Genomic DNA, 12,665 nt, shown 5'->3' with positions numbered 1-12,665 from the left:
CCACAATAAATGATTTCAAAACTTGTTTCTTATGTAATGTGACATATAGCGTGTACATTTCAGCTAGGAAACAGCTAATCTGTATGTAGTGTAGGAACCTGGCAATACTTTGTCAAAGCACCTTTGATTCATTGCTAGCATTCAGTCTTCTTTGGCAGGAGTCTGTCAGCATCCCCATTTCTTGACCTGATAATTGTTTAGTGCTTTGCTTAGGAAAGGTTCCCCAAAATGATCATGTCAAATACGCATTTTTATCCCTTTCATGCAGTCCCACGGATAGTCAGTTGGATTTAGCTCTGAACGTTAGCAAGGCCTTTACCATTGCTTTTTCTTTTTTCTTAGGTAGTCGTTGTTTTGTTGATTCGGAAGGTTAGCGGCCAAAACTGACTTCTGTTTGGAACTTTTCCCAATTGTATATACCTTGATTTAAAAAAAAAAAGCCTTTAGGAATCTAACCCCAGAGCATGGTGCTGCCACCACCATGTTTAATGGTATATGGAGTTCTGTCTGTGATGTGCCAAATATATAATCTTGAATGTTAGCCCAAAAGTTTGGGTTTCATCAGGCTATAAGACACACTCCCACTAGGTTTCAGGAGATTTCGGCCAGCCCTGGAAAGGCCTCTATTTTCAAGCAAACTCCTTGGTTCAGACTTATTGAGAATACAGAAGATTGTTAATACCTGCACCTCCTCCAGTGTTGCCAATGGGCATCTTGGCAGCTTCTAATTAACCCTCCTCTTTTCATTAGTTTTGGAGACATGTCCAATTATTGAAATTTCCCTGCTGTCCCGTAGTTTCCTCCAACTACTGGTGACTGCCTTCTCTGTGTCAGAGTTTATATTCATGCTGTAGAATTTTTTGATAGCCTTCTCCTGAGGGATACCTTTGAACAAGGAGAACATTTGGATTCTCTCTGAAACTGTGGATTTAGCTAAACAAAGCAAATGTGCAAAGAAATCCACTTAAATTGATGGCGAGTGTGAACGGAAGAAGACTGGGTGCTAAATCTGATTCAAACCTGGCTTCAGGTTTTAGTTTAAAGCTGTGCACATTTATGCAAACAGGTTGTTGCAGCTTTTTATTTTTTCTTTTTGAAAAATGTGTTTTCCTCTGAATTGCAAAAATATGTCACTTTAAAAAGGGAAAAGTTTTGAATTTACTTATTAAAGTTATTTTTTACATCACAAAAAAAAACAGGCCTTTTTAACAGGGGTGTGTACAATTTTGAGAGCCACTGTACATCAGCTGCTTGCCTGAGATAGGTTACTTTCTTTGCTGTTTTTAGTTTTGTCTTTGTTCTGTTTTTGTTTTTTTCCCCTCCCATTTGTCACATTGGCAGCAGTGGAGAGAATCATAGCTGGCAACTATTTTATTCATTTCTCTGTTTGTAGTTTGTTTTGTTCAATTTCGATATTTATATTTTTGTAAAAAAAAAAAATCTGTTGTTTTTTATTGTTAAAATGCCAGTGGATAACAAAATGCAGGGATTTTTATGTCTATTGAAAAAAAAAACACTATTACAGTAATGTTTTTTTATAATAATGGAGTTGATCTGTATAAAGTGCTTACTAATGTTAAATAGGAAGAAAGATTATATAACATTGTTTTGTACACAACAGATCTCATCATAGCTCTTAGAGGATTCTAAAAGGAAAAAAAATAAGACTTTTTCAGACTGCCATTTATTTGGGTGTCACGGTTGGCGTGGATTTATGCTGTTTTTCAGTTACAAAGATAAATGTATGCCATATAATTTATTTATATGAGAATTTATTTTTGTAGTGTACATATTAGTTGTCAAGGTATTTGACAGACGTATATTTCTAAAGAGTTTATATGTAATGTTATACCATAAGAAAGAAAGGAGAAAAAAAAAAGAAAAGCCTTAAGGTGCACACTTTCATTGCTAACTGTTGTGTGAGACAACATGGCCGCCTCCCCTTCAGTATTATGTTCCGGTCCCTTGGAGAGAGACAGCTATGGGTTCATCAGAAGCTAGCCATGAAAGTAGGAATTTTGTACTAGCTCTCTAAATATTAATGTTCAAACACTGATAGAATTCTAACAAATGAAAATATAACTTATTTGTCTCTTTTGTTCATAACTTTAATAAATGGAAATTTAAAAGGAAACCTTTGGTCTGACTGTTTGTTCACTGACCCCCCCCCCCCTTTCCTATCTCTATCCTTTTTCTTGACATCTGGTCCCCTGGCCCTGCAGCCCTCCCTCAAAGCCCACCCTGCTCCGCCCCTGCAGCTCCCTCCTCCACTCCTTATTCCGTATGATTTTGATTGACAGGTTTATAGACTGCAAGGAAATTGGTTGTAGTTACAATACAGCTGGCCTGTTCAGAGTAATGAAAAAGGGCATGTGGTCCTGAGCTCACTGCGCCGACGGTGCAGCAAGGAGGGCTTTTGTCAGCTGCATGGGTGGCAAAGAAGCGGTTCTAGTGAGAACGCTTTAGCTGAACTGCAACAAAGCATCACGGTCAAGACGCAGATATCAGCGAGTTTGTCAAAAATTGCTGGCATGGAGAAAACAAGTGACCCTGGATCAACTTCAGGGGATAAAGCAGGAGGCATGTAATTATCTTTTAAAGGCAATAAAAAGCACCGAATTCTGCTTTGTGTCCCAGAAACGGCCGCACGTGCTTGCAGGCCTCGGCGCTCGGATGTTGTGCATCGTGTTTTGAACCTCCCTAACGAGACCTGACTTTTTTATGCTGCAGTTTTATGAAAGTACGGAGCAAAGGTAGGAGGCCAATGCAGAGTTTGTCATGCGGCAGTCAGGATACAAATACAGATGGCTGTGGGTGATGTGAAGGAGAAAGAGGTTTAAGTGCTTCTTTTTCTTTCTAGTACCTAGAGAGCCAAGCAAACATTTTCTCATGTTGGTACCATAAATTTCTATGTATTTTATTGGGATTTTATATGGTATGATCAACTCAAAGTGAAGTGGGTTTTTTTTGTAAAGTGGATTGTAAAATGTTTTAGTGTACCTTGAATTTGCAGTCAGCCCCCTGAATGAATGCTTTGTAGACCTGACATTAGTTGCAACTACAGCTCCAAGTCTTTAGCAGCATTTCTCTACCAGCTTTGCACATCTGGATGCAGAAATATTAAGCCAGTCTCCTTTTGCAAAATAGCGCAAATTCAATCAGATTATATGGAAAGCATCCGCAGGCAGATTTTGACTAGGCCGATCCAGCACATGAATATGCTTGGTTCAATCTGCTGGCTTAATGACTTTAACGAATGCCCATTACTAAGGGGGTGGACCTGTTTCTGTTGACTTTGCATGTTAATAGGCCTTTGTTGGGCAGTAGTATAAAACTTGATACTCCACATTACTCCAGACATTTTGAATTGAGAAAGCTTCCTGGATAGGAAGCGAAATGTCTTCAAACTACGGAAAACTAGTCCAGTTGTTTTGTTTTTTTACTTTTTTAAAAAAAATAATCATCTAAACAGTTCCTTTGTAGCTCTGGCTGTAGTTTGATGCTCATTGTCCTGACCTACAAGTTTCTTGCAACCTCTAAGAGGTCTTCTTAAAAAATTACCCTGTATTGAGCTGCAACTTTAACTCTAACTAGCTTCACTGTCCCTGAAGCAAAGCATTCCCATAGCATGGTGATGCTATCATCATCTGAAAAGGTGTGTTCAAGTTGACGTGTGGACCTAGTGTTTCCCACAGAGACCAGGGAGCTAAACTCTGGTCTCAACTTCTCTGACCCCCCTAAGTTTTCCGGGATATTTAATGCGACTCGTGTCCAACTGCAGTTTAGACTTTTTCCGATTTTCTGTCAGCAGTGGCTTTTTTTCTTTCTTTCTTTTCACCCCTCCATAAAGGCCAGATCTGAGAAGTGCACAACTAATACTTCTGTCAACAGATTTTCCCAACTGAACTGTAGACGTCTGCAGTCCTTCCAGAGTTACCATGATGAATGCTCCTCTTGCCTAGCTTGTCAGTTTAGGTGGACCGCCATATCTTGGTAGGTTTGCAGTTGTGCAAAGCCTTGAATGGCGGTGCATGACAAGCATTGGATATTAAATAAACTTCTCCGCTACTTTATCCCTGGCCTGTCTGCTGTGTTCTTGCGGTAGGTCTTCATGTTGCTGTTTGTGCGTCAATGTTTTCCAGCAAACCTCTGATTCCTTCCACCAAACAGCTGGGAATGCATGGCTTTTAACAAACACATTGTACAAAATGTGAAATGGCTTTTGCGGGTTGTTCGTGGTTAAGCGAGACACTTCATATTCTTCCAGAAGCACAGGACGTCCTAAAAATGAATGTGCCCACCCAAAGCTCGCTTCTAAGAGACACGGTTCATTGAGCTGTAATGTTGTTAAGATCTCTTTCACCAGCACTCCCCTCATCTGTTCAAGGACCCCAGGTCACCAAACCAACGCACACCCCCTCCAATCGGCCCTGCCTCACCCTGTAACCCCCCCTTACCTCTTGTTTCCTCACAAACATCTCTACACGCACACACACACACTTGCGCTCCCCTCCCATTCTGAAGAGTGCTTCACTGAAGCTAACAAGCTCAAGGTTGTTAATGAATAAGTGTTTCCGGTACCTGTCCTTTAAGCCAACAGAAAGGGGGTTGGAAAGAGAAAGGGGGGTGGGAGGGCACAAAAGTGCAGGCAATTAGGAAGTTTATTCCCTTCAGGACTAGTTGAGTGTTAACCGTGGCTTTTTGCCCAGCTTGGTTGACAACAGAGCGGACATTCAGCTCGGCTTATCTCCTTTTTTTTGTGACTTTTTGCTTTCTTTGCTTTCTTATCTGCATTCTACATTTGTAAATGCAATTATAGAAAGGGATTTCCTGGGTTTTGTGTTTGGCTCCCTCTTTTCCATCCATCCATCCACACACCCCCCCACCCCACACCCCCCTCCATTGCTCACTTATTCCCTGAAAGGCTTGTCCATCATCACATGCCGGCAGAGCTAAGCCCTCCAAGTGTATACTCTCCTCCGTATGAATGATTGCTCTGTTGACATGACTGCACGGGACGTACACATGCATGCGCGGCCGCTGCTGCCAAATCCAGGGCCTGGTTTGTGCATTCTTTATGAACAGGGGAGTTTAAGAATAAATCTGCAGGAAACATCACATGGTGTGTTGATATGACTCCAGATCCAAACTAATAGGGCTTTTACCTTTGGGGGCCTTAGAGACACCTTGAAAAGCGTTCAACCATGAACCTGCTTTTGCTTCTGTGCCTGTAAGTCTGTGCACTGCAGCGTACTTAAGAACAAGTACTTTTAGCATGATTGACGTCAAAGCCGTGGGAGGTTCGTAAATAGCCGACTTAAGTTGCAGACAAGGACTGCCTTGAGAACAAGAACTGCGTGTCTTTCGGCCAATACTGAGTTTACATCCTTTGTATTCTAATTTGTGAAATCTATTTGTAAATGTAATTTGTGTTTAAATGCACGGTCGCAGTCGGACGTTTTACATACACTGCATAAAAGGACACAGACATTTCACTGTTTCTATTCACCAAATGCCAGAATCAAGGCAAAGATTATTTTAAGACAATGTTCTTAAAACTTCACATTTATGAGTTTACTTAGTGTACATCTGAATTTTAAACCATATGAGTTGTTTCAAATGTTTTGAGCATCTGTTCACAGGCTTAGCACAATAGTTGGCACAACTTTTGACCCAATCTTCCTGACAGAACTGGTGTAACCGACTCAGGTCTGTATGCCACCTTGCTCACACACACCAGGGCTTTGTGTTGGTCACTCCAAAAATTGCCTTTGTTAACCCAGTTTGTAAATAATTTGGCCAAATGATTAAGATCTTTGTCCATTTCAAAGATGCATTTGTGCCCAATAACCTGTTCAGAGCATGAAATGAAAATTTCACATCAAAACAGGTTCCTCTTTGGGACACAGAACCTCTTTTCTGAACAGGATTATTGCTGAACATTCCCATGCTATTTAATTGATTAGAGAATGATTTGAACAGTTGAACGTGGTTTCTTCTGGAATCTGGGAACTGTATTCAAGGATTGTGCAGGTTCACAGTTCTCCCTCATATCTTAAATAATTTCTTGACATTTTCTCATAGTGTCGCATGGGGAACCAGTGTGTTTTCAAGTTTTCCCTTTAGATGCAGCCACTCCATTTAAACCATTCGCTGTGAATTACATCAGAATAGATTAGGAATATAATTTATTGCCCCACAATGGGGAAATTCAAGTGTATTAGCAGCAATGCAAAAGGACAATGGGAACATGCAGATACACATACAGGTAATAATATTGTAATAATATATATATATATATATATATATATATATATATATATATATATATATATATATATATATATATATATATATATATATATATATATTATAAACAATAAGGCCTCTCTGTCAATCCCATTTCCTATGGCTTACCGTCAAACAAAGGCCACTAGGGCCATAAAAAAAAAAAAGAAAAGAAGTTTGCAATTGAGGTGTGCTTTTGAAAAAGCTGGTCACAGAAACTTACAGGCTTTCCCAAATGATTGAAAGGCACAATCACCATAATGTATGTCAACTAAAGTTACAGAAAAACTCATTCAGTACTCTGAATGTACAAAAATGTTCTGGAGCATCACTGTGGGTGGTTTTGGGACAATTTCTTGAATTAATGGTGTTTGGTGCATCTCTGGGATTAATGTGTCCCTGCTGCTTGTTTTATCCCCCGCTGAGAGTCGTTCCAACAACAACAACCACAGTTCTGAACAAGTAGAGGTTCGAGTCCCCCGTGGTAGGGATTACATGAGCTAGACTTAAAAAGGACATTTCTTCTGGCTACAGCAGTGCTTAACAAGACTACATGGGAATGATGTAGAGCAAATATTCATGCTAAATCATAGAGAGGCATTGCATCATTAGTTCTGGTGCCTTTCCTTATGTTCCATGTTTCAACCTAAATAGCTTTAGCAGTTTAACTCATTCCCCTTTAACCCATCTTCAACAAACCACAAATTCAGCTCTTGCTGCCCTTCATTGGTTCCTAGTCAAATTTTAACGCTTAGTTACAAATTTTTTGGACAAAGAGACAAGATTGCAGACAATGAAACAGACTGATACTCGGGCAAGAAACATTCTAAAAAAATAAAAAATAAAATAAAAATAAATAAATATTTCATACTGGAAAATGTTTTTGCAAAATGTTTTAATTTTTATTTTTTTTTTACTTTTCCACTTTCATATCCAAAAGTAATCTCCTATAAAATACAGTTCCTTTCAAGAGTGTTGAACTTTTTCCCATTAATTTGTCTTGCAAACACAAACCTCAAGTTGTTCCATTGAGACTTCATGTGCAGACAAAGCAGCGTTTAGCCATAAAGTGAACGGAAAAGTCTACATTTATTTCAACAGCTTTTTCAAATGAAAATCAGAAAAATGTGGCACGTTTGTATTCAGACCCTTTCAACTGCGAGACCACTAAATAAAATCTAGTGCAACCAATTGCTTTTACAATTCGTACTCGTAAAATCCATTCAGTTTGTGGCTGTAACTTAATGAAATATGAAATGTTTGAGGGGTATGAATACTATTGCAAAGCAATGGAGATTGTGTGGCATCACAGTCATAATCAATAATATTGACAAAGTTTTTTGTACAAACTTGAAATTTGAGATTGTTGCAACGAGCTTTGGTGTGTTTCTACTTTTTTAACTCCTGTAATGACAGCACTCACTGGCAATATTTTAATCTCCTACACGACTACTTCACTATAAATGCTGTTCTACAAGATTAACCTTTGACGTGATCCTCTTGTGGTTTGAATAAATGGGATTTTACCTACAGTTAGATTTATTTGATGCTTCAACTCTTATAATTGCTTAAAAAAAGTTTACAGAACATGTTAACTCTTTTAGAATCTAGTTTTTCCTTTTCCTAGTTCTTCCTTTTCACATTAAAATCATTCAGTTGTGGTTTATATTAAGTGGGACTGCAAAGCTTTGGTCTGAATTTCACATCAGTTTACCCCCATGTTCCCTCTTTTTTACTCCTGTCCTGAGGTGTGACTGAGAGCAACTTGTTTTGGTGCTGTCTCTTTAAATCTAAATCCCATCCAGGTCGCAGCGTGTTCCACCCCACCCCGTTCTTTTTTTTTTTTTTTGTAAGCTGGGAGATGATTTAATAAACAACCAAACATTTTTGACGTATCTACTTGTAGCTTCAGCATCCTTGACCTTGGACTGCAAAATCTGCTCCGAGACCATGTTTAGCAGCTCCGCAGCAAATATTGTTGCATAATAATATTACATTACATTACATTAACATTTTCTGCAGTCCCAGAGACTTGAAGTACACAACTACAATTATTTAAGGGCTAAAAAAGTGGATTTTGCATGATATGTCCCCTTAAAAAAACATTCATTTCTAAAATTAATGGTAAAAATCTATCAAAAGTCTTGGAAACATGGCACTTTTCATTGGGGCAAGATACTTATATAATTCATTTTGTTGAAAAAATAAATACAATTTTCAACTTAGATGTGTTTTACAAAATCACCAGTGGCCAACACAACCTGAATAAAAATATTACTTAAGAATTTATCAAATTCACACTTTTTTATTTGATCAGAGTATCTAGAAGATTTTAATGATAATCTTAGACTTCCTGTTTGTCCAGGGTGTAAATAAGATGTGGCACGGAGAGACATTTCTTTTAGCAGCTCTTCAAAATCAGAAAGACAAGAAAACAGTTCTTTAGTCAGGAAATTGCTATACAAAATAAGCTTCTTGTCTCAACTTGCCCACAGAGCAATGTATCATGAAGTTTAAAACCCCTGGAACTGTGATAGACACAGTGGGAGGAGGTAACAAGCTTATCTCACACACACTGAGCAGGAGAAAAAGCCACTTGAAAATATCTCTAAATCTCAAAGCTAGAAAACTGCTATATTATTTCAGCATGAGATTCTGCTGCTGCAATAGAAGAGTAATTCATTAAAGTATTTGTAAGTATCTTTAACTGGAGATTCAATACAGAGTGGGCTGTATGTATTTCTAATGTTGTACATTGTATATGAAATGAATCCTCTCTTTCAAAAGTCTGCAGATCAGATATTCTTAAGATAGCCTTGTAGAAATGTTGGTTAAGAAATCTTGTTTTTCTTCCTCAATGACTGTAAATGTTCATAGAGCATTTGCCAAACAAAGTTTTTAAATACATCCCTTCAGCTTTCCAAGAACTGTTTTGAAAAATAGAAGAAAACTTGGGAGGCAAAGCGCCATTCAGATCTGGGAGAGCGAGGGAAGCACGTCCAACTTTAAGAAAGAGCAGACATGATTCACTGTGCGCCGCAGAGCGTTCACAAACATCAAAGTACGCGAAACAGTCAGCTACAGAGCCAGCAAGTTGAACATTCTCACTGCCTTCCTCTAGGAAAGTGAAAGTTAAACATTGTTCAAGTAACAAATCAACGAATTTCGCTGGCTGTCGTCTTTCCATAAATTCACAAAAGTATTAAAACCGTGTAAACTTTATCACCTTTTCCAAAAATACCGCCACAAAACCCCTGTATTTTCATTAGTATGTGGCATTTATATTAAGCTCCAATGAATTAATATTTTGAAGAACAGCTTTTTGCAAGAATAAAAGGCTTGCAGGTCATGTCTGTACCATCTTTGCACATCTGGAGAGCATTTCTAAACATCCTTTCTCAAGCTTTGCCACAGATTCTTCATTGGAGTTTGCTCTAGTTTTGACTGGACCATTTCACAACGACACTGGATGTGTTTGTTTGTGTTGTTGTCCTGCTTGGGGGTGATCTTCTGCCCCAAGTCCAAATCTTTGGCAGCCCCATCCATCTCTTCCTCAAATCCTTGTTCCTGCTGTAGAAAAGCATCCCCACAGCATGAAGCTGCCACCACCATACGTCTTGGTATGGACTCTGCTTAGCTGGGATGTGCAGGGTTAGTTTTCTGCCACGCAAAGGATTTTGGGTGTAGACTGAAAGTTTCAAATTTGGTCTCATCTGACCAGAGCACCTTCTTCCACTTGTTTGCCGCATCCCCTATAGGAGGCTTGTGGAAAACATTAAATTAAATTTCTTATCGCTTTCTATCAACAATTGCTTTCTACTTGCCACTTTCCTATAAGGGGCTGCTTTTGCGTGATGCACGACAGTTGTGCCAATAGATTATTCCCAAACTATCGATCTCTGCAGTTACTGCAGAGCTACATCAGGTTTCTTGGCTGCTTCTTTGATAAATGCTCTCCTCGTCAAACAAGCAGGCATCTCTTCATAGATTTCATTTGTTGATTCTTTTTAAAAATGTGTGATTTTTTATCTATCTTCATGATTACGGGATACCTTGCGTTGGTCTGTCACTTGGGAACACCATGAAGTACACAGATGAGACCAAATGTGGGAATGTTTAATTATGCTGAATTCTTCTGCAAAGCGCCGCACCTCTCAGCTCCAGTCAGAGGTGGAAGGCTTTGATTTTCAACCCTCCGGAAAAGAAGCGGGGATGTACAGAAACGGCCAATGAATTGCAGGGAATTAAGCAAACAGTGTAATCAAGCCATAAGGAAAGGTCAGAGAAAAGACTGGAATTTAAGACAGATGGAAAATTGGGGGAGGAAAAAGGGGTGAAAAGAGTCGGGTGGGTGGGTGCTGGATTGTGGAGGGAGTAGCCGTATGAGAATAATTATAATGACTGATGTTGTTTACTCCCATTTCCCTTCGCATCATTTATTCTGTTGAGGTGGAAAACCCACCCTGCCCCCTCCTTTTTTTCTTTTTTTGCGTTGCAGACAAGCGCTCCAGAGTGGTGCCAAGCCAATGCCACACAATCTCCCCCTCATTCGTTTACACTGGAAACATTTATCCTGCCCTCAGCTTTCTACACTCCTTCACTTCTGTTCTGCTTCCATCTGACTTCACCCCTTTTTGTCTCTGTCTACTTTGCCTTTATATCCAGCTCGCTCTGTTCCCTTTCTCTTCATTACCGCTGTGGGCGCGAAACGCTCCGAGCACATGTGAGATGTTAGCATGATGTATGGCCGTTTACACTGAGGAAGACAAACTGAGGTTGGATGCTGTCACGCTTTCTGTCTTTTGTTTAATGTAGTCCTGGTGGGCACGCACGCACACACACACACACATACACACACACATACACACACAAAGAAAACCAGATGAGCGCCCCCGCCACCCAACTCCTTGTTTAAACTGTGCTGTTTGTCTTTGCCAGCAAAACATACCGCACTGTATGGAAACAGATGCGTCATCCTAAACACCAGGTGGGGGGGGGGGGGGGGAGCTGGACAGGAGAGAAAGAAACCTACAACTAAATATATTCACGTGTGACCGAGATTGTTGAGCAAATTTGCAATTTTCCAATGTCAAAGCAGAACCAACGATTGTCACTTGCCTTCCACACGTTGCATTTTTTTCAAACCAGGGGCCATAACGTATCAATTCAAGGCTGACGATTTTTTTAAGAAAGAGCCTTATATTTGAGGAGGGTCTTTTCCAGGGTGATGATGGTAGTCACTTTGGAATTTGCTAATGATCTACCCATTCACAAAGAGGCGAGTAGAGGAGAAATGTTTTTTTTTTTTTTTTCCCTTCTTTCCCCCTTCCATCTGTGCTTATTGATTCTGGCACCATGACAGACACCTGATGAGAAACAGGACATGGAGAAAAGCTCAGAAGACCCCCAGAGGGAGACTTCACCCGTGTGTGGAGACAAACTAACAGAAAATATACAGCGCTGCGCTGATGAATAATAATAACTCTGACCTGCGCTTTTGTAAACTTATGCTGAAAACAAGGTTCAACACTAATTGGAAGATGACAGTTTCTGTATGACTCAAATTGTAAAAGGAGTTTTCTTTACCATAGTGTGTCAGTTCTTTAAAAGTATTCTTACGCCCAGAATAAGTTACAAGTAAAGATTCTGTGTATTTTCTAGGCAATTTATGTGATAAATCATCACATTCTTCATAGATAAAATAACTCAATCTCTGTGGAAAAAGTAAACAGCAAGATTTCAGTATTGCTACAGCTACTCTGTTGAATTTAAATCTGGACTTTGACTTGGCCATCCTAACACATGAATGTGCCTTGACCTAAACCACTGTATCATACTGTAGCTCTGATTGTATGTTTAGGGTTGTCGTTCCTGCCGGAAGCTGAACCCCTGCCACAATCTTTGGCCTTTTGCCGCCTCAGACAGGCTTTCTTCCAGGATGGCCCTGGATCTTGCTCCATCCATCATCCAATCAATTCTGACCAACTTCCCCATCCCTACTGAAGAGCATCCCCAGTGCACAATACTGCCAACATCATGTGTTATCATGTTCAGAGTGAGTTGTTTTGCTAGTTTGCTACCACACAGGGTTTTGCATGTGGGAAAGTTTACCCTGAGGATAATTACACAGACCTCTAAATAAAACATGCCTTATTTATTCTAGAAAACCAGCATTCATTCAATCTAAGATTTCTTTTTTCTGGAAGCTTTCCTAAGCTTCCAAAAAAAAAAGTGTTTCAATCAGGTTGATGTCTGGACCGGGTCATTGCAAAACCATAATTATTTGCTTTTTAAGGTAATAGATTAACATCTGCGTTTGGGACCATTGTTCTGTTGCATGATCCAGTTTTAGCCACTCTTTAGCAAGCTGACAAAGG

The sequence above is a fragment of the Fundulus heteroclitus genome, chromosome 12, assembly GCF_011125445.2.
Source record: "Fundulus heteroclitus isolate FHET01 chromosome 12, MU-UCD_Fhet_4.1, whole genome shotgun sequence".
Taxonomy (NCBI): domain Eukaryota; kingdom Metazoa; phylum Chordata; class Actinopteri; order Cyprinodontiformes; family Fundulidae; genus Fundulus; species Fundulus heteroclitus.
Note: the sequence above shows the minus strand (reverse complement) of the source record.